Here is a 23,103-nt window from a genome sequence, read left to right as displayed (position 1 = left end):
AAAGACCTATAATTATATAGTAAATGGTTATCTGAGCTATTCATTTGACTTGCCTATACCACTCTGTTCTTGAAGCATTCCATCATTTTTTTGTGTGAACCAAACTGGACTAAACTCATCAATACATTTAAAAAAAACAAAAACCTGCATATAGTAGATAATGTTATCAACAGATACTTGCACTGTTGCATGACTGGACACAATTGAATCACATTTATCATTTAACTGCAAATAAACAACTATTTGTGAAATTAAACAAAAACCTAACTTTATATAAGGCAAAGCATTTATGAACTTGAAACAATAACTACACAAGAAGAAGAAAAAACCTACAATAAAAGGAATTTCAGAATCATTATTTATTTTCAGGAAGAATATGTAACAGAATTCACATAAAAAAATGGATGTCTGTTACTGGATTATCCCATAAAAATAACTCTGTAAGGAAAAATTATTCCTATGTTGCAATGCAGTGATGTAATAAGTGTTTGTAGCGTAGTGTACTCTACAAGGAAAAACACAGTGTTCCGGTCTTTAGTGTGTTTTCCTTTAGCGCAGAGCCCCATGCAATAGGGAGGGGGATGGGAGGGGGTGAGATTGACTAAATGAACACACAATTACCAAGTTTTCAGAAGGTCACTAATGTACCATTTCAACAACCCTCCCTCAAGTGGGAAGGAACTGCAAGACAAGAAGTTCCATTTGATGGTTATGTTAAGAGAAAGGAACTGTATGCATTACATTTGGTTAAAAAAAAAAGGGAGGCTGAACAGCTTGGAAAAAATATTCATATTGAAAGCCTGCCAGTTCCTAATTTGTTACACATGCTTAGCTTGACATGCTGCAAAAAGCTATTTCATTCTTAACCTTGTATGCTGCTGCTATACTGAAGTTGTGGTGCAACATTTTATCAGGTCAGAATATGCTAAAGCAACACTTTTTACTGTACTTTGTGAAAATCATTATGTTACATAGTTTGCTATTTCAGCAAATATAAATAAAAATAGTAAAATAAACACAACACACTGCATTTTATCAATAATAAAAACAGAATTTATGTTTACCTGATAAATTACTTTCTCCAACGGTGTGTCCGGTCCACGGCGTCATCCTTACTTGTGGGATATTCTCCTCCCCAACAGGAAATGGCAAAGAGCCCAGCAAAGCTGGTCACATGATCCCTCCTAGGCTCCGCCTACCCCAGTCATTCGACCGACGTTAAGGAGGAATATTTGCATAGGAGAAACCATATGTTACCGTGGTGACTGTAGTTAAAGAAAATAAATTATCAGACCTGATTAAAAAAACCAGGGCGGGCCGTGGACCGGACACACCGTTGGAGAAAGTAATTTATCAGGTAAACATAAATTCTGTTTTCTCCAACATAGGTGTGTCCGGTCCACGGCGTCATCCTTACTTGTGGGAACCAATACCAAAGCTTTAGGACACGGATGAAGGGAGGGAGCAAATCAGGTCACCTAAATGGAAGGCACCACGGTTTGCAAAACCTTTCTCCCAAAAATAGCCTCAGAAGAAGCAAAAGTATCAAACTTGTAAAATTTGGTAAAAGTGTGCAGTGAAGACCAAGTCGCTGCCCTACATATCTGATCAACAGAAGCCTCGTTCTTGAAGGCCCATGTGGAAGCCACAGCCCTAGTGGAATGAGCTGTGATTCTTTCGGGAGGCTGCCGTCCGGCAGTCTCGTAAGCCAATCTGATGATGCTTTTAATCCAAAAGGAGAGAGAGGAAGAAGTTGCTTTTTGACCTCTCCTTTTACCGGAATAAACAACAAACAAGGAAGATGTTTGTCTAAAATCCTTTGTAGCATCTAAATAGAATTTTAGAGCGCGAACAACATCCAAATTGTGCAACAAACGTTCCTTCTTTGAAACTGGTTTCGGACACAGAGAAGGTACGATAATCTCCTGGTTAATGTTTTTGTTAGAAACAACTTTAGGAAGAAACCCAGGTTTAGTACGTAAAACCACCTTATCTGCATGGAACACCAGATAAGGAGGAGAACACTGCAGAGCAGATAATTCTGAAACTCTTCTAGCAGAAGAAATTGCAACTAAAAACAAAACTTTCCAAGATAATAACTTAATATCAACGGAATGTAAGGGTTCAAACAGAACCCCCTGAAGAACTGAAAGAACTAAATTGAGACTCCAAGGAGGAGTCAAAGGTTTGTAAACAGGCTTAATTCTAACCAGAGCCTGAACAAAGGCTTGAACATCTGGCACAGCTGCCAGCTTTTTGTGAAGTAACACAGACAAGGCAGAAATCTGTCCCTTCAGGGAACTTGCAGATAATCCTTTTTCCAATCCTTCTTGAAGGAAGGATAGAATCTTAGGAATCTTAACCTTGTCCCAAGGGAATCCTTTAGATTCACACCAACAGATATATTTTTTCCAAATTTTGTGGTAAATCTTTCTAGTTACAGGCTTTCTGGCCTGAACAAGAGTATCGATAACAGAATCTGAGAACCCTCGCTTCGATAAGATCAAGCGTTCAATCTCCAAGCAGTCAGCTGGAGTGAAACCAGGTTCGGATGTTCGAACGGACCCTGAACAAGAAGGTCTCGTCTCAAAGGTAGCTTCCAAGGTGGAGCCGATGACATATTCACCAGATCTGCATACCAAGTCCTGCGTGGCCACGCAGGAGCTATCAAGATCACCGACGCCCTCTCCTGATTGATCCTGGCTACCAGCCTGGGGATGAGAGGAAACGGCGGGAACACATAAGCTAGTTTGAAGGTCCAAGGTGCTACTAGTGCATCCACTAGAGCCGCCTTGGGATCCCTGGATCTGGACCCGTAGCAAGGAACTTTGAAGTTCTGACGAGAGGCCATCAGATCCATGTCTGGAATGCCCCACAGCTGAGTGACTTGGGCAAAGATTTCCGGATGGAGTTCCCACTCCCCCGGATGCAATGTCTGACGACTCAGAAAATCCGCTTCCCAATTTTCCACTCCTGGGATGTGGATAGCGGACAGGTGGCAGGAGTGAGACTCCGCCCATAGAATGATTTTGGTCACTTCTTCCATCGCTAGGGAACTCCTTGTTCCCCCCTGATGGTTGATGTACGCAACAGTTGTCATGTTGTCTGATTGAAACCGTATGAACTTGGCCCTCGCCAGCTGAGGCCAAGCCTTGAGAGCATTGAATATCGCTCTCAGTTCCAGAATATTTATCGGTAGAAGAGATTCTTCCCGAGACCAAAGACCCTGAGCTTTCAGGGATCCCCAGACCGCGCCCCAGCCCATCAGACTGGCGTCGGTCGTGACAATGACCCACTCTGGTCTGCGGAATGTCATCCCTTGTGACAGGTTGTCCAGGGACAGCCACCAACGGAGTGAGACTCTGGTCCTCTGATTTACTTGTATCTTCGGAGACAAGTCTGTATAATCCCCATTCCACTGACTGAGCATGCACAGTTGTAATGGTCTTAGATGAATGCGCGCAAAAGGAACTATGTCCATTGCCGCTACCATCAACCCGATCACTTCCATGCACTGAGCTATGGAAGGAAGAGGAACGGAATGAAGTATCCGACAAGAGTCTAGAAGCTTTGTTTTTCTGGCCTCTGTCAGAAATATCCTCATTTCTAAGGAGTCTATTATTGTTCCCAAGAAGGGAACCCTTGTTGACGGAGATAGAGAACTCTTTTCCACGTTCACTTTCCATCCGTGAGATCTGAGAAAGGCCAGGACGATGTCCGTGTGAGCCTTTGCTTGAGGAAGGGACGACGCTTGAATCAGAATGTCGTCCAAGTAAGGTACTACAGCAATGCCCCTTGGTCTTAGCACAGCTAGAAGGGACCCTAGTACCTTTGTGAAAATCCTTGGAGCAGTGGCTAATCCGAAAGGAAGCGCCACAAACTGGTAATGCTTGTCCAGGAATGCGAACCTTAGGAACCGATGATGTTCCTTGTGGATAGGAATATGTAGATACGCATCCTTTAAATCCACCGTGGTCATGAATTGACCTTCCTGGATGGAAGGAAGAATAGTTCGAATGGTTTCCATCTTGAACGATGGAACCTTGAGAAACTTGTTTAAGATCTTGAGATCTAAGATTGGTCTGAACGTTCCCTCTTTTTTGGGAACTATGAACAGATTGGAGTAGAACCCCATCCCTTGTTCTCTTAATGGAACAGGATGAATCACTCCCATTTTTAACAGGTCTTCTCCACAATGTAAGAATGCCTGTCTTTTTATGTGGTCTGAAGACAACTGAGACCTGTGGAACCTCCCCCTTGGGGGGAGTCCCTTGAATTCCAGAAGATAACCTTGGGAGACTATTTCTAGCGCCCAAGGATCCAGAACATCTCTTGCCCAAGCCTGAGCGAAGAGAGAGAGTCTGCCCCCCACCAGATCCGGTCCCGGATCGGGGGCCAACATTTCATGCAGTCTTGGTAGCAGTGGCAGGTTTCTTGGCCTGCTTTCCCTTGTTCCAGTCTTGCATTGGTCTCCAAGCTGGCTTGGCTTGAGAAGTATTACCCTCTTGCTTAGAGGACGTAGCACCTCGGGCTGGTCCGTTTCTACGAAAGGGACGAAAATTAGGTTTATTTTTTGCCTTGAAAGGCCGATCCTGAGGAAGGGCGTGGCCCTTACCCCCAGTGATATCAGAGATAATCTCTTTCAAGTCAGGGCCAAACAGCGTTTTCCCCTTGAAAGGAATGTTAAGTAGCTTGTTCTTGGAAGACGCATCAGCCGACCAAGATTTCAACCAAAGCGCTCTGCGCGCCACAATAGCAAACCCAGAATTCTTAGCCGCTAACCTAGCCAATTGCAAAGTGGCGTCTAGGGTGAAAGAATTAGCCAATTTGAGAGCATTGATTCTGTCCATAATCTCCTCATAAGGAGGAGAATCACTATCGACCGCCTTTATCAGCTCATCGAACCAGAAACATGCGGCTGTAGCGACAGGGACAATGCATGCAATTGGTTGTAGAAGGTAACCCTGCTGAACAAACATCTTTTTAAGCAAACCTTCTAATTTTTTATCCATAGGATCTTTGAAAGCACAACTATCCTCTATGGGTATAGTGGTGCGTTTGTTTAAAGTGGAAACCGCTCCCTCGACCTTGGGGACTGTCTGCCATAAGTCCTTTCTGGGGTCGACCAAAGGAAACAATTTTTTAAATATGGGGGGAGGGACGAAAGGAATACCGGGCCTTTCCCATTCTTTATTAACAATGTCCGCCACCCGCTTGGGTATAGGAAAAGCTTCTGGGAGCCCCGGCACCTCTAGGAACTTGTCCATTTTACATAGTTTCTCTGGGATGACCAACTTGTCACAATCATCTAGAGTGGATAATACCTCCTTAAGCAGAATGCGGAGATGTTCCAACTTAAATTTAAATGCAATCACATCAGGTTCAGCCTGTTGAGAAATGTTCCCTGAATCAGTAATTTCTCCCTCAGACAAAACCTCCCTGGCCCCATCAGACTGGGTTAGGGTCCCTTCAGAGATATTAGTATCAGCGTTGCCATGCTCTTCAGTATCTAAAACAGAGCAGCCGCGCTTACGCTGACAAGTGTTCATTTGGGCTAAAATGTTTTTGACAGAATTATCCATTACAGCCGTTAATTGTTGCATAGTAAGGAGTATTGGCGCGCTAGATGTACTAGGGGCCTCCTGAGTGGGCAAGACTCGTGTAGACGAAGGAGGGAATGATGATAGTTCAGACATGTTAAACAGGCATAAACTTGATAACAAAGTACAAAAACGTTTTAAAATAAAACCGTTACTGTCACTTTAAATTTTAAACTGAACACACTTTATTACTGCAATTGCGAAAAAACATGAAGGAATTGTGCAAAATTCACCAAATTTTCACCACAGTGTCTTAAAGCCTTAAAAGTATTGCACACCAAATTTGGAAGCTTTAACCCTTAAAATAACGGAACCGGAGCCGTTTTAAACTTTAACCCCTTTACAGTCCCTGGTATCTGCTTTGCTGAGACCCAACCAAGCCCAAAGGGGAATACGATACCAAATGACGCCTTCAGAAAGTCTTTTCTAAGTATCAGAGCTCCTCACACATGCGACTGCATGCCATGCCTCTCAAAAACAAGTGCGCCACACCGGCGCGAAAATGAGGCTCTGCTTATGCCTTGGGAAAGCCCCTAAGGAATAAGGTGTCTAATACAGTGCCTGCCGATAATCTTATATCAAAATACCCAGATAAAATGATTCCTCAAGGCTAAATATGAGTTAATAATGAATCGATTTAGCCCAGAAAAGTCTACAGTCTTAATAAGCCCTTGTGAAGCCCTTATTTACGATCGTAATAAACATGGCTTACCGGATCCCATAGGGAAAATGACAGCTTCCAGCATTACATCGTCTTGTTAGAATGTGTCATACCTCAAGCAGCAAGAGACTGCATACTGTTCCCCCAACTGAAGTTAATTGCTCTCAACAGTCCTGTGTGGAACAGCCATGGATTTTAGTTACGGTTGCTAAAATCATTTTCCTCATACAAACAGAAATCTTCATCTCTTTTCTGTTTCTGAGTAAATAGTACATACCAGCACTATTTCAAAATAACAAACTCTTGATTGAATAATAAAAACTACAGTTAAACACTAAAAAACTCTAAGCCATCTCCGTGGAGATGTTGCCTGTACAACGGCAAAGAGAATGACTGGGGTAGGCGGAGCCTAGGAGGGATCATGTGACCAGCTTTGCTGGGCTCTTTGCCATTTCCTGTTGGGGAGGAGAATATCCCACAAGTAAGGATGACGCCGTGGACCGGACACACCTATGTTGGAGAAATGATCTTATCAGTTAACCCCTTCCTGCCGGGACTTATTTGTCTTATTTGTAAACAAATTAGTAAAAATTTAAACCATGCAATCGCGTGATTTCAATGATTGGATCAGGTCATGGGGGAGTGCATATGACGCTAGGCACGCCCTCCAACCAGCAATCCCCTTTAGGAAGCTGCTATGGCTGCAGGACAGCCATGCTGTCATAATGGTGCTAAGGCCCAGCGCAGTTAGGATGGCATAGAACATCCGAATGGCAGAATGGGTTAAAGGCATTTTATTATCAAACATTCTAAAAGCTAAAGGGAACAAATTCTCAAGTAGGCAACCTGTCAACTTGCAATCGTTACTTGCGAGAACAGGGCCTGTCAATCAACATGAACTATTGCGTTTCAGAGTGATATATCTCGCCACCTCTGAGGTGGCAGAGAGGAAGGATAAAGACGCAGTTTCTGTCTGTTAAAGCGATGTGAAATCCTAACGTTTCAAAGACGCTAGGATTTACCGTTACTAGAAATAGGACTTTCAGTCATAACTTTATAAAACAGTGTGCTAAACTTACCCTTTCTGTGCCGCGGACTCCTCGCTAAACTCATCGGCTCCGCCCTCCCACGGCACAGAGCTCTGAGGTGACATTTACACCTCTAAACCAATAGCCGTGCTAGTATACAGAACAGTGCCATATGACTAGCACGGCTATTGGTTTAAACGTGGAAACATCACCTCGGTGAAAAAAAAAAGAGCGCTGTGGGAGGCCGGAGCCGTTGAGTTTAGCGAGGAGGCCACAGCACAAAAAGGGTAAGTTTAGCACACTTAAGTATAGACTGAAAGTCCTATATTTTTAGTGATGGTAAATCCTAGTGTTTTTGAAAAGCTGGGATTTACCATCACTTTAACTTTGTGGTTGCACCCCAAAGCCTCAAAAATAATAAAAAATAAGTCTTTCCCTAAGTGTGTTTACCACTGTAGGTGATTGGTGTCTGCTGCTCCTGATTGGATTATGCACCATGCCATGTTGAGGGCTAACAAGGCACTAATGTTCCTCAGTGCAACTATATCTATGGGCAGAGGTGGTGGATTAAAATATTTCCAGACTAATTATTGACAAGTTCTGCTCTTGTGTGTTTAGTTGCATGAGAGCGGAGTGAGAGGGCGTTGCACAAGCATCTTCTCATGGAATAAAGAATATGGGCAGCAAATGCTGTCCACAAGTTGGGATCTGGGGCGAACAGGCAAAGATTCCAAAAGAAATTTGAAGTCAATTAAAACTTTTTTTTTTAAAGAAATTAATGGAATTATAACATTTTAGTTTTGTCTTCTAAGTTCCCTTTAACCACTAAATAAATGATAGTTAAAATTGTGTTTGCAGTGAAAAGCTTAGCCTAAGAATACCATGAAGGTGTATTTAAAAAAAAAAAAAAGTATATTAGTTTATAGAAGAAAAAAAACAATGATTTAGTGCCATAAAGTAATTAGTTGTCACCTAAGTTTCCTTCTCTTCTGTTCTGAGGCAAATTAGGGCCAGTAATTGTGTAACTAGAATGTGCAATCAATGACTATGAGTAATACAGAAGTCTACACTTCACGCCCACAATTTCAAAGAACTAAAAAACAGGAAAATGGGACAAAATAACTAATTATTGTATATTGCAATTTTACTGTTTATAATTAAACATTTTATTTACATTCTCAAAGTGTTTAATGTCCCTTTAAATATCCTTTTAATGTATATTCAGCACTATTCCGCTATGATATCCCATGTCAGGTGCGATTTCCCACATGGAAGATCTATTTGCTTGCTGAGAATCAAATAGGCAACCTGTCCACTTGCAATCGTCTATATACAGGGTATATCCCCCTCCGTGACATGCAATTGCTTTTAGCCTGGCCCAATGGTGTTTTGGGCACAGAAATTGATGCCAACCCTGACATAGGTGCTGTAATTCTCATGAAAAAATAGAACGAGCTTAAGAGTAAGTTAACTAGAAAACTCTTATCTAAATATTTTAGTGAGACAGAATATAGGGACTTATTCTAACATTAATAGTTATAGTATGAAATTCTATATTTTGTATCAGCACACCCACCTTCTATTTCATACCCTTTCTACCAACAGTCTAAACACTGCAGTAACAAACACAAACACTAAATGTAATGGTTTCTATATCATATTTTAACATCAAAGTGACCATTTGTTTTTCCCTCTTTGGGGACAGCAAAAAAAATTTGGTGTTAGCTGCAGACAGCTGTTTATGAGCGTCACAACCATATAAATTGCACCTACATGGCAAGCCATATGTTGTTTATATAACTCACGTTGCTTAAAGGGACAGTATACTGTAAAATAGTTTTTCCCTTAATGTGTTTACAATTGCTTTTTTTACCAACTGCAGAGTAAAAAATGTATGAAAATTAGCTATTTAAGGCTTATTTGTGTATATTAAAGCTCTGATTTTGTGTTTTGAAGCCACAACCTAATAAAATAGGTTGAGCTTGTAGGTATAATCCGATCTCATTACTGTATCACATTGTGCAAATATACCTGCTTCTTTATCTTATATCTGTCCTTAAAACAATCACCAATACTTTGAGAGAACAATGGAAAATCAACATTTTATTACCTTATCTCTGCTATATCCGACTGGGAGTGTAATTTATTCTGCTGGCTGTGTTTACAAAGCTTATCTATAGCTGGTACGCGCGGCCACAAACTTTCAGAATAGGTGGGGATACCACATGCTAAATCAACAATTTCAAATGCCAATATAAGGGTAAAGGAGCTACTTGTAAACAATTTAATACACTCCAGCAGGTAAAGTGGATCATTGGGAACAAATTAAAGGGGAGAACATTTTTGAGTAAACTGTCCCTTTAAGGTAAATTAACTATTTTTAGTTGTTCTAATGTTGGTTAAGAAAAACCAAAACACACTTAGCAAAGTGCTGTAATATTTTCTGAGAGCAGAGATATAATGGATTTGACATTAGAGAACATTTCAGCTTATAAATAAGGTATTATTAATAAAACACACTGCAATGTATCATTATGTGCTTTTAAGCTAATTTCTCCAACATAGGTGTGTCCGGTCCACGGCGTCATCCTTACTTGTGGGATATTCTCTTCCCCAACAGGAAATGGCAAAGAGCCCAGCAAAGCTGGTCACATGATCCCTCCTAGGCTCCGCCTACCCCAGTCATTCTCTTTGCCGTTGTACAGGCAACATCTCCACGGAGATGGCTTAGAGTTTTTTAGTGTTTAACTGTAGTTTTTTATTATTCAATCAAGAGTTTGTTATTTTGAAATAGTGCTGGTATGTACTATTTACTCAGAAACAGAAAAGAGATGAAGAGTTCTGTTTGTATGAGGAAAATGATTTTAGCAACCGTAACTAAAATCCATGGCTGTTCCACACAGGACTGTTGAGAGCAATTAACTTCAGTTGGGGGAACAGTGTGCAGTCTCTTGCTGCTTGAGGTATGACACATTCTAACAAGACGATGTAATGCTGGAAGCTGTCATTTTCCCTATGGGATCCGGTAAGCCATGTTTATTACGATCGTAAATAAGGGCTTCACAAGGGCTTATTTAGACTGTAGACTTTTCTGGGCTAAATCGATTCATTTTTAACACATATTTAGCCTTGAGGAATCATTTTATCTGGGTATTTTGATATAATAATACGGCAGGCACTGTATTAGACACCTTATTTCTTAGGGGCTTTCCCAAAGCATAAGCAGAGTCTCATTTTCGCGCCGGTGTGGCGCACTTGTTTTTGAGAGGCATGGCATGCAGTCGCATGTGAGAGGAGCTCTGATACTTAGAAAAGACTTTCTGAAGGCGTCATTTGGTATCGTATTCCCCTTTGGGTTTGGTTGGGTCTCAGCAAAGCAGATACCAGGGACTGTAAAGGGGTTAAAGCTTAAAACGGCTCCGGTTCCGTTATTTTAAGGGTTAAAGCTTCCAAATTTGGTGTGCAATATTTTTAAGGCTTTAAGACACTGTGGTGAAAATTTGGTGAATTTTGAACAATTCCTTCATGTTTTTTCGCAATTGCAGTAATAAAGTGTGTTCAGTTTAAAATTTAAAGTGACAGTAACGGTTTTATTTTAAAACGTTTTTTGTACTTTCTTATCAAGTTTATGCCTGTTTAACATGTCTGAACTACCAGATAGACTGTGTTCTGAATGTGGGGAAGCCAGAATTCCTATTCATTTAAATAAATGCGATTTATGTGATAATGACAATGATGCCCAAGATGATTCCTCAAGTGAGGGGAGTAAGCATGGTACTGCATCATTCCCTCCTTCGTCTACACGAGTCTTGCCCACTCAGGAGGCCCCTAGTACATCTAGCGCGCCAATACTCCTTACTATGCAACAATTAACGGCTGTAATGGATAATTCTGTCAAAAACATTTTAGCCAAAATGAACCCTTGTCAGCGTAAGCGTGGCTGCTCTGTTTTAGTTACTGAAGAGCATGACGACGCTGATATTAATATCTCTGGAGGGCCCCTAACCCAATCTGAGGGGGCCAGGGAGGTTTTGTCTGAGGGAGAAATTACTGATTCAGGGAACATTTCTCATCAGGCTGAATCTGATGTGATTACATTTAAATTTAAGTTGGAACATCTCCGCATTTTGCTTAAGGAGGTATTATCCACTCTGGATGATTGTGAAAAGTTGGTCATCCCAGAGAAACTATGTAAAATGGACAAGTTCCTAGAGGTGCCGGGGCTCCCAGAAGCTTTTCCTATACCCAAGCGGGTGGCGGACATTGTTAATAAAGAATGGGAAAGGCCCGGTATTCCTTTCGTCCCTCCCCCCATATTTAAAAAATTGTTTCCTATGGTCGACCCCAGAAAGGACTTATGGCAGTCAGTCCCCAAGGTCGAGGGAGCGGTTTCTACTTTAAACAAACGCACCACTATACCCATAGAGGATAGTTGTGCTTTCAAAGATCCTATGGATAAAAAATTAGAAGGTTTGCTTAAAAAGATGTTTGTTCAGCAGGGTTACCTTCTACAACCCATTTCATGCATTGTCCCTGTCACTACAGCTGCATATTTCTGGTTTGATGAACTGATAAAGGTGCTCGATAGTGATTCTCCTCCTTATGAGGAGATTATGGACAGAATCAATGCTCTCAAATTGGAAAAAATATATCTGTTGGTGTGAATCTAAAGGATTCCCTTGGGACAAGGTTAAGATTCCTAGGATTCTATCCTTCCTTCAAGAAGGATTGGAAAAAGGATTATCGGCAAGTTCCCTGAAGGGACAGATTTCTGCCTTGTCGGTGTTACTTCACAAAAAACTGGCAGCTGTGCCAGATGTTCAAGCCTTTGTTCAGGCTCTGGTTAGAATCAAGCCTGTTTACAAACCTTTGACTCCTCCTTGGAGTCTCAATTTAGTTCTTTCAGTTCTTCAGGGGGTTCCGTTTGAACCCTTACATTCCGTTGATATTAAGTTATTATCTTGGAAAGTTTTGTTTTTAGTTGCAATTTCTTCTGCTAGAAGAGTTTCAGAATTATCTGCTCTGCAGTGTTCTCCTCCTTATCTGGTGTTCCATGCAGATAAGGTGGTTTTACGTACTAAACCTGGTTTTCTTCCAAAAGTTGTTTCTAACAAAAACATTAACCAGGAGATTATCGTACCTTCTCTGTGTCCGAAACCAGTTTCAAAGAAGGAACGTTTGTTGCACAATTTGGATGTTGTTCGCGCTCTAAAAACAGAATTTATGTTTACCTGATAAATTTCTTTCTCCAACGGTGTGTCCGGTCCACGGCGTCATCCTTACTTGTGGGATATTCTCTTCCCCAACAGGAAATGGCAAAGAGCCCAGCAAAGCTGGTCACATGATCCCTCCTAGGCTCCGCCTACCCCAGTCATTCGACCGACGTTAAGGAGGAATAATAGCATAGGAGAAACCATATGGTACCGTGGTGACTGTAGTTAAAGAAAATAAATTATCAGACCTGATTAAAAAACCAGGGCGGGCCGTGGACCGGACACACCGTTGGAGAAAGAAATTTATCAGGTAAACATAAATTCTGTTTTCTCCAACATAGGTGTGTCCGGTCCACGGCGTCATCCTTACTTGTGGGAACCAATACCAAAGCTTTAGGACACGGATGAAGGGAGGGAGCAAATCAGGTCACCTAAATGGAAGGCACCACGGCTTGCAAAACCTTTCTCCCAAAAATAGCCTCAGAAGAAGCAAAAGTATCAAACTTGTAAAATTTGGTAAAAGTGTGCAGTGAAGACCAAGTCGCTGCCCTACATATCTGATCAACAGAAGCCTCGTTCTTGAAGGCCCATGTGGAAGCCACAGCCCTAGTGGAATGAGCTGTGATTCTTTCGGGAGGCTGCCGTCCGGCAGTCTCGTAAGCCAATCTGATGATGCTTTTAATCCAAAAAGAGAGAGAGGTAGAAGTTGCTTTTTGACCTCTCCTTTTACCTGAATAAACAACAAACAAGGAAGATGTTTGTCTAAAATCCTTTGTAGCATCTAAATAGAATTTTAGAGCGCGAACAACATCCAAATTGTGCAACAAGCGTTCCTTCTTTGAAACTGGTTTCGGACACAGAGAAGGTACGATAATCTCCTGGTTAATGTTTTTGTTAGAAACAACTTTTGGAAGAAAACCAGGTTTAGTACGTAAAACCACCTTATCTGCATGGAACACCAGATAAGGAGGAGAACACTGCAGAGCAGATAATTCTGAAACTCTTCTAGCAGAAGAAATTGCAACTAAAAACAAAACTTTCCAAGATAATAACTTAATATCAACGGAATGTAAGGGTTCAAACGGAACCCCCTGAAGAACTGAAAGAACTAAATTGAGACTCCAAGGAGGAGTCAAAGGTTTGTAAACAGGCTTGATTCTAACCAGAGCCTGAACAAAGGCTTGAACATCTGGCACAGCTGCCAGTTTTTTGTGAAGTAACACCGACAAGGCAGAAATCTGTCCCTTCAGGGAACTTGCCGATAATCCTTTTTCCAATCCTTCTTGAAGGAAGGATAGAATCCTAGGAATCTTAACCTTGTCCCAAGGGAATCCTTTAGATTCACACCAACAGATATATTTTTTCCAAATTTTGTGGTAAATCTTTCTAGTTACAGGCTTTCTGGCCTGAACAAGAGTATCGATAACAGAATCTGAGAAACCTCGCTTCGATAAAATCAAGCGTTCAATCTCCAAGCAGTCAGCTGGAGTGAAACCAGATTCGGATGTTCGAACGGACCCTGAACAAGAAGGTCTCGTCTCAAAGGTAGCTTCCAAGGTGGAGCCGATGACATATTCACCAGATCTGCATACCAAGTCCTGCGTGGCCACGCAGGAGCTATCAAGATCACCGACGCCCTCTCCTGATTGATCCTGGCTACCAGCCTGGGGATGAGAGGAAACGGCGGGAACACATAAGCTAGTTTGAAGGTCCAAGGTGCTACTAGTGCATCCACTAGAGCCGCCTTGGGATCCCTGGATCTGGACCCGTAGCAAGGAACTTTGAAGTTCTGACGAGAGGCCATCAGATCCATGTCTGGAATGCCCCATAGTTGAGTGACTTGGGCAAAGATTTCCGGATGGAGTTCCCACTCCCCCGGATGCAATGTCTGACGACTCAGAAAATCCGCTTCCCAATTTTCCACTCCCGGGATGTGGATAGCAGACAGGTGGCAGGAGTGAGACTCCGCCCATAGAATGATCTTGGTCACTTCTTCCATCGCTAGGGAACTCCTTGTTCCCCCCTGATGGTTGATGTACGCAACAGTCGTCATGTTGTCTGATTGAAACCGTATGAACTTGGTCCTCGCTAGCTGAGGCCAAGCCTTGAGAGCATTGAATATCGCTCTCAGTTCCAGAATATTTATCGGTAGAAGAGATTCTTCCCGAGACCAAAGACCCTGAGCTTTCAGGGATCCCCAGACCGCGCCCCAGCCCATCAGACTGGCGTCAGTCGTGACAATGACCCACTCTGGTCTGCGGAATGTCATCCCTCGTGACAGGTTGTCCAGGGACAGCCACCAACGGAGTGAGTCTCTGGTCCTCTGATTTACTTGTATCTTTGGAGACAAGTCTGTATAGTCCCCATTCCACTGACTGAGCATGCACAGTTGTAATGGTCTTAGATGAATGCGCGCAAAAGGAACTATGTCCATTGCCGCTACCATCAACCCGATCACTTCCATGCACTGAGCTACGGAAGGAAGAGGAACGGAATGAAGAATTCGACAAGAGTCCAGAAGTTTTGTCTTTCTGGCCTCTGTTAGAAAAATCCTCATTTCTGAGGAGTCTATAATTGTTCCCAAGAAGGGAACCCTTGTTGACGGGGATAGAGAACTCTTTTCCACGTTCACTTTCCAGCCGTGAGATCTGAGAAAGGCCAGGACGATGTCCGTGTGAGCATTTGCTCGAGGGAGGGACGACGCTTGAATCAGAATGTCGTCCAGGTAAGGTACTACTGCAATGCCCCTTGGTCTTAGCACCGCTAGAAGGGACCCTAGTACCTTTGTGAAAATCCTTGGAGCAGTGGCTAATCCGAAAGGAAGCGCCACGAACTGGTAATGTTTGTCTAGGAATGCAAACCTTAGGAACCGATGATGTTCCTTGTGGATAGGAATATGTAGATACGCATCCTTTAAATCCACCGTGGACATGAATTGACCTTCCTGGATGGAAGGAAGGATAGTTCGAATGGTTTCCATCTTGAACGATGGGACCTTGAGAAATTTGTTTAAGATCTTGAGATCTAGGATTGGTCTGAACGTTCCCTCTTTTTTGGGAACTATGAACAGATTGGAGTAGAACCCCATCCCTTGTTCTCTCAATGGAACAGGATGAATCACTCCCATTTTTAACAGGTCTTCTACACAATGTAAGAACGCCTGTCTTTTTATGTGGTCTGAAGACAACTGAGACCTGTGGAACCTCCCCCTTGGGGGAAGTCCCTTGAATTCCAGAAGATAACCCTGGGAGACTATTTCTAGCGCCCAAGGATCCAGAACATCTCTTGCCCAAGCCTGAGCGAAGAGAGAGAGTCTGCCCCCCACCAGATCCGGTCCCGGATCGGGGGCCAATATTTCATGCTGTCTTGGTAGCAGTGGCAGGTTTCTTGGCCTGCTTTCCCTTGTTCCAGCCTTGCATTGGTCTCCAAGCTGGCTTGGCCTGAGAAGTATTACCCTCTTGCTTAGAGGACGTAGCACCTTGGGCTGGTCCGTTTTTACGAAAGGGACGAAAATTAGGTCTATTTTTTGCCTTGAAAGGCCGATCCTGAGGAAGGGCATGGCCCTTACCCCCAGTGATATCAGAGATAATCTCTTTCAAGTCAGGACCAAACAGCGTTTTCCCCTTGAAAGGAATGTTTAGTAGCTTGTTCTTGGAAGACGCATCAGCCGACCAAGATTTCAACCAAAGCGCTCTGCGCGCCACAATAGCAAACCCAGAATTCTTAGCCGCTAACTTAGCCAATTGCAAAGAGGCGTCTAGAGTGAAAGAATTAGCCAATTTGAGAGCATTGACTCTGTCCATAATCTCCTCATAAGGAGGAGAGTCACTATCGAGCACCTTAATCAGTTCATCAAACCAGAAATATGCGGCTGTAGTGACAGGGACAATGCATGAAATGGGTTGTAGAAGGTAACCCTGCTGAACAAACATCTTTTTAAGCAAACCTTCTAATTTTTTATCCATAGGATCTTTGAAAGCACAACTATCCTCTATGGGAATAGTGGTGCGTTTGTTTAAAGTAGAAACCGCTCCCTCGACCTTGGGGACTGACTGCCATAAGTCCTTTCTGGGGTCGACCATAGGAAACAATTTTTTAAATATGGGGGGAGGGACGAAAGGAATACCGGGCCTTTCCCATTCTTTATTAACAATGTCCGCCACCCGCTTGGGTATAGGAAAAGCTTCTGGGAGCCCCGGCACCTCTAGGAACTTGTCCATTTTACATAGTTTCTCTGGGATGACCAAATTTTCACAATCATCCAGAGTGGATAATACCTCCTTAAGCAAAATGCGGAGATGTTCCAATTTAAATTTAAAAGTAATCACATCAGATTCAGCCTGCTGAGAAATGTTCCCTAAATCAGTAATTTCTCCCTCAGACAAAACCTCCCTGGCCCCCTCAGATTGGGTTAGGGGCCCTTCAGAGATATTAATATCAGCGTCGTCATGCTCTTCAGTAACTAAAACAGAGCATCCACGCTTACGCTGACAAGGGTTCATTTTGGCTAAAATGTTTTTGACAGAATTATCCATTACAGCCGTTAATTGTTGCATAGTAAGGAGTATTGGCGCGCTAGATGTACTAGGGGCCTCCTGAGTGGGCAAGACTCGTGTAGACGAAGGAGGGAATGATGCAGTACCATGCTTACTCCCCTCACTTGAGGAATCATCTTGGGCATCATTGTCATTATCACATAAATCACATTTATTTAAATGAATAGGAATTCTGGCTTCCCCACATTCAGAACACAGTCTATCTGGTAGTTCAGACATGTTAAACAGGCATAAACTTGATAAGAAAGTACAAAAAACGTTTTGAAATAAAACCGTTACTGTCACTTTAAATTTTAAACTGAACACACTTTATTACTGCAATTGCGAAAAAACATGAAGGAATTGTTCAAAATTCACCAAACTTTCACCACAGTGTCTTAAAGCCTTGAAAATATTGCACACCAATTTTGGAAGCTTTAACCCTTAAAATAACGGAACCGGAGCCGTTTTAAGCTTTAACCCCTTTACAGTCCCTGGTATCTGCTTTGCTGAGACCCAACCAAACCCAAAGGGGAATACGATACCAAATGACGCCTTCAGAAGTCTTTTATAAGTATCAGAGCTCCTCTCACATGCGACTGCATGCCATGCCTCTCAAAAACAAGTGCGCAACACCGGCGCGAAAATGAGACTCTGCCTATGCTTTGGGAAAGCCCCTAAAGAATAAGGTGTCTAAAACAGTGCCTGCCGATATTATTATATCAAAATACCCAGAATAAATGATTCCTCAAGGCTAAATAAGTGTTAATATCAATCGATTTAGCCCAAAAAAGGTCTACAGTCTAAATAAGCCCTTGTGAAGCCCTTATTTACAATCGTAATAAACATGGCTTACCGGATCCCATAGGGAAAATGACAGCTTCCAGCATTACATCGTCTTGTTAGAATGTGTCATACCTCAAGCAGCCAAGGACTGCAAACTGTTCCCCCAACTGAAGTTAATTGCTCTCAACAGTCCTGTGTGGAACAGCCATGGATTTTAGTTACGGTTGCTAAAATCATTTTCCTCATACAAACAGAATTCTTCATCTCTTTTCTGTTTCTGAGTAAATAGTACGTACCAGCACTATTTGAAAATAACAAACTCTTGATTGAATAATGAAAAACTACAGTTAAACACTAAAAAACTCTAAGCCATCTCCGTGGAGATGTTGCCTGTACAACGGCAAAGAGAATGACTGGGGTAGGCGGAGCCTAGGAGGGATCATGTGACCAGCTTTGCTGGGCTCTTTGCCATTTCCTGTTGGGGAAGAGAATATCCCACAAGTAAGGATGACGCCGTGGACCGGACACACCTATGTTGGAGAAATTCTATTTAGATGCTACAAAGGATTTTAGACAAACATCTTCCTTGTTTGTTGTTTATTCAGGTAAAAGGAGAGGTCAAAAAGCAACTTCTACCTCTCTCTCTTTTTGGATTAAAAGCATCATCAGATTGGCTTACGAGACTGCCGGACGGCAGCCTCCCGATAGAATCACAGCTCATTCCACTAGGGCTGTGGCTTCCACATGGGCCTTCAAGAACGAGGCTTCTGTTGATCAGATATGTAGGGCAGCGACTTGGTCTTCACTGCACACTTTTACCAAATTTTACAAGTTTGATACTTTTGCTTCTTCTGAGGCTATTTTTGGGAGAAAGGTTTTGCAAGCCGTGGTGCCTTCCATTTAGGTGACCTGATTTGCTCCCTCCCTTCATCCGTGTCCTAAAGCTTTGGTATTGGTTCCCACAAGTAAGGATGACGCCGTGGACCGGACACACCTATGTTGGAGAAAACAGAATTTATGTTTACCTGATAAATTTCTTTCTCCAACGGTGTGTCCGGTCCACGGCCCGCCCTGGTTTTTTAATCAGGTCTGATAATTTATTTTCTTTAACTACAGTCACCACGGTACCATATGGTTTCTCCTATGCAAATATTCCTCCTTAACGTCGGTCGAATGACTGGGGTAGGCGGAGCCTAGGAGGGATCATGTGACCAGCTTTGCTGGGCTCTTTGCCATTTCCTGTTGGGGAAGAGAATATCCCACAAGTAAGGATGACGCCGTGGACCGGACACACCGTTGGAGAAAGAAATTTATCAGGTAAACATAAATTCTGTTTTCAATTCACGGAGGAGTCTATTAGTCCCAATTACAAGTCCTTTAAATGAACCTGATAGTACCATGGCAATTGAAAGGAACTATGAAATGCTAATTTATGCTGATACTAGTCTGTGAGAAGTACGATGTACAAATGCTGAAGTGTTCTACCTTTTAGAATATACTAAAATATATTTACTTTTTTATCGTAGCATGTGTAACAAAAGTTCTCATTTATAATCAGCTAAAATGTACACAATACATTTCTTTCTACAGCTAACTGAGCAATAGTAATTTTACGCAATAATTGTTAAAGGAAAAGTAAAGCCAAAATGAAACGTTCACAATTCAGACAGCATGCATTTTTAAAGGGACACAAAACACTTTTTCTTTCATGGTTCAGATAGAGAATACAGTTTTAAACAACATTCCAATTTACCGTACTTCTATTATTTAATTTTCTTCATTCTTTAAATATCCTTTGTTACAGAAATAGCAATGTAGATGGGTAAGCCAATCACACAAGGCATTTATATGAAACCACCAATCAGCAGCTACTGAGCCTATTAGATGCTTTTCAACAAAGGATATCAAAAGAATGAAGCACATTATAAAATAGAAATAAATTAGAAAGTTGTTTAAAATTGCATGTTCTTTCTAAATCATGACAGAAAAATGTGTGGGTTTCATGTCCCTTTAAGTGACTTTACAATTTACATCTATTTTGTAATTTGCTTCATTCTCTTGGTATCTGTTAAAAAGCATACCTAGGCAGGCTCAGGACCAGCAGTGCACTAAGATCTAGCTACTTATTGGTGACTGCACATATATACTCCATGTTATTGGCTCACCCGATTTGTTCAGCTAGCTACCTCTATAGTGCAATTTGTTACTCCTTCAACAAAAGATACCGAAAGAATGAAGCAAATGTCTATCTGAATCAAAGACAACATTTGGGTGTCATGTCCCTTTTACTCAGGAGTTTAACAGGAAAGTATATTGTCTTGTTGATTGTGCAAATAATCATTATTTAGTTCCATGTTTTACTCTCTGTACAGCAACATATTTAAGCGGGGCATAAAAGTGTTATTTAACCCCTTAATGACAAGTGACGTACCAGGTACGTCCTGCAAAAACTTGCAGTTAGTGACAATGGACGTACCTGGTACGTCACTTGTCTAAGAGAGTGCTGGAAGCAATCGCAATCGCTTCCAGCAGCTCTCAGGGTATTGCAGTGATGCCTCGATATTGAGGCATCCTGCAATACCCTTTAGAAAGCATCCGATGCAGAGAGAGCCACTCTGTGGCCCTCTCTGCACCGGTAGCGATGCGGCCGGTTCGTTGGTGGGTGGGAGCGCAACAGGGAGGCGGGTGGGCGGCCCATCGCTACCCGGCATCCGGCTCCTGTAAGTGCAATGTGCACGCCGGGTGCCGGGAGCGTGCGGGGGCGCGCATGCGCGTGCGCGCGCGATTACCTACCCACACTGACACCAATGAGTGGGAAGAGGGGGGAAAATATATATATATGAGGATCTGGGAGGGGGAGGGGGTTGGGGTATTGTGGGGGGCTGCTACACTACAGAAAAAATTAAATTGGTAATAAAAAATAATAAAAAAAACACTTTTTTGGGGGGCAAATTGGGTACTGGCAGACAGCTGCCAGTACCCAAGATGGCGGCAATTAGGTAGGGGAGAGGGTTAGATTGCTGGGGGGGGGGATCATGGAGGTTGGGGCTAAGGCAGGAGTCCATCACAGCTAAAACATTTTATTTTTTTTTATTAAAAAAAAGAAAAACTCCTTTTATTTAGTACTGGCAGACTTTCTGCCAGTACTTAAGATGGCGGGGACAATTGTGGGGTGGGGGAGGGAAGAGAACTGTTTGGGAGGGATCAGGGGGTGGGATGTGTCAGGTGGGAGGCTGATCTCTACCCTAAAGCTAAAATTAACCCTGCAAGCTCCCTACAAGCTACCTAATTTAACCCCTTAACTGCTGGGCATAATTTACGTGTGGTGCGCAGCAGCATTTAGCGGCCTTCTACTTACCAAAAAGCAACCCCAAAGCCATATAAGTCTGCTATTTCTGAACAAAGGGGATCCCAAAGAAGCATTTACAACCATTTGTGCCTTAATTGCAGAAGCTGTTTGTAAATAATTTCAGTGGGAAACCTAAAGTTTGTGACAAAATTTGTGAAAAAGTGAACTTTTTTTTTTATTTGATGACATTTGGCGGTGAAATGGTGGCATGAAATATACCAAAATGGGCCTAGATCAATACTTTGGGTTGTCTTCTAAAAAAAAATATATACATGTCAAGGGATATTCAGGTATTCCTGACAGATATCAGGGTTCCAATGTAACTAGCGCTAATTTTGAAAAAAAGTTGTTTGGAAATAGCAAAGTGCTACTTGTATTTATGGCCCTATAACTTGCAAAAAAAGTAAAGAACATGTAAACATTGGGTATTTCTAAACTCAGGACAAAATTTAGAAACTATTTAGCATAGGTGTTTTTTGGTGATTGTAGATGTGTAACAGATTTTGGGGGTCAAAGTTAGAAAAAGTGTGTTTTTTTCAATTTTTTCCTCATATTTTATATTTTTTTTATAGGAAATTATAAGATATGATGAAAATAATGGTATCCTTAGAAAGTCCATTTAATGGCGAGAAAAACGGTATATAATATGTATGGGTACAGTAAATGAGTAAGAGGAAAATTACAGCTAAACACAAACACTGCAGAAATGTAAAAATAGCCATTGTCATTAAGGGTAAGAAAATTGAAAAATGGTCCGGTCATTAAGGGGTTAAAGGGACATTAAAGTAAAAATGAAACGTTCATGATTCAGAGAGAGCAGGCAATTTTAAACAACTTTCCCATTCTCTTCCATTAACAAAATGTGCACAATCTTTTTATATGCACACTTTCTGTGGCACCAGCTCCTACTGAGCATGTGCAGGAATTAACAGCATATGCATTTTCTGATTGGGTGAATACTGTCACATGATGCAGGTGAACAGAAAATAGTAAATGTCAAAAAAAAATCTACTGCCCATTTGAAATTCAGACTTTTTGCATTGTATTTTTATTATGCAGTTGTTGATTATGCAATTGTACTCTATTTCGTGGTTATTTATACATTTTAACCAACCACTGATTGCACGCTATTGATTGTGTGAGGTCATGAGCAAAATAATCTGCCGCACATTATCAATTGTACTCAATTTTAAATTTTAGCCCTAGTAACCTAGGACTGGTAACAAATAAGCACATTTTTGCTTTAGAATATACCTTTAATTAAAATCCCACCCATCACTTGGATACTTTATATGCTGACATGACGATTTTCATGTTACAGGGACATATTCTATAACAACACAGCAGAAATGTCTTGTAATTACAATTGTGTTTACTGTCCCTTTAAAAAGAAGCGCTTTTGTAATATACTTCCATTAGCAAAAATGCTTTTAGTAAAAGTTACTACTGTTTCAGCGGCATACACACATATGCTACATGACTAGGGGAACAGGATTTAAACACCTTGTCTGCTTAGCGAGCTGACGCTGAAGGGTAGTGCCTTAGTGAAGACTTAGGGCTCGATTTATCGAAGCCCCTACGGCTGCAAGTTCTCACAAGAACCCGCTCGCTGTATTTAACAAGCAGCGGTCATTAGACCGCTGCTTTCCTAACCTCTTCCTAACCAAGGATTAAAAGACTTGAAGTGAATCTCCTTCGAATAATAGTGGTTAAACCTGCCACTATACCGGTCGTAATAATGCACTAAGAATCTATCGCACTTTATCTCTATAGAAAAAAAAATTGGGTTTCATATCCCTTTAAAATGAACTCATCCATCAGGTAATTAAACAGTTAATTGGTAGGGCACTTTCAAAATTGAAATAAATGCACAACATGTGTTAACCCTTTCCTGACGGGGTTAAAGTGTCTACATTGGAACAACTGTTTCG

At 41.9% G+C, this 23,103-nt stretch overlaps 2 protein-coding genes across 2 annotated transcripts in view; one reads left to right on the top strand and one right to left on the bottom strand.

Moving 5' to 3' along the window:
* The window catches only part of C11H7orf50 (chromosome 11 C7orf50 homolog), a 1,120,174-nt gene that overhangs the window by 243,211 nt on the left and 853,860 nt on the right, over positions 1–23,103 (bottom strand). The window lies entirely within an intron of this gene.
* The window catches only part of GPR146 (G protein-coupled receptor 146), a 172,321-nt gene that overhangs the window by 1,049 nt on the left and 148,169 nt on the right, over positions 1–23,103 (top strand). The gene's annotated exons all lie outside the window — the stretch shown is intronic.

This window comes from Bombina bombina, chromosome 11 (assembly GCF_027579735.1).
Source record: "Bombina bombina isolate aBomBom1 chromosome 11, aBomBom1.pri, whole genome shotgun sequence".
Lineage (NCBI taxonomy): Eukaryota > Metazoa > Chordata > Amphibia > Anura > Bombinatoridae > Bombina > Bombina bombina.
The sequence above is the reverse complement of the archived record's forward strand: the minus strand, read 5'-3'. Positions and strand labels throughout refer to the sequence as shown.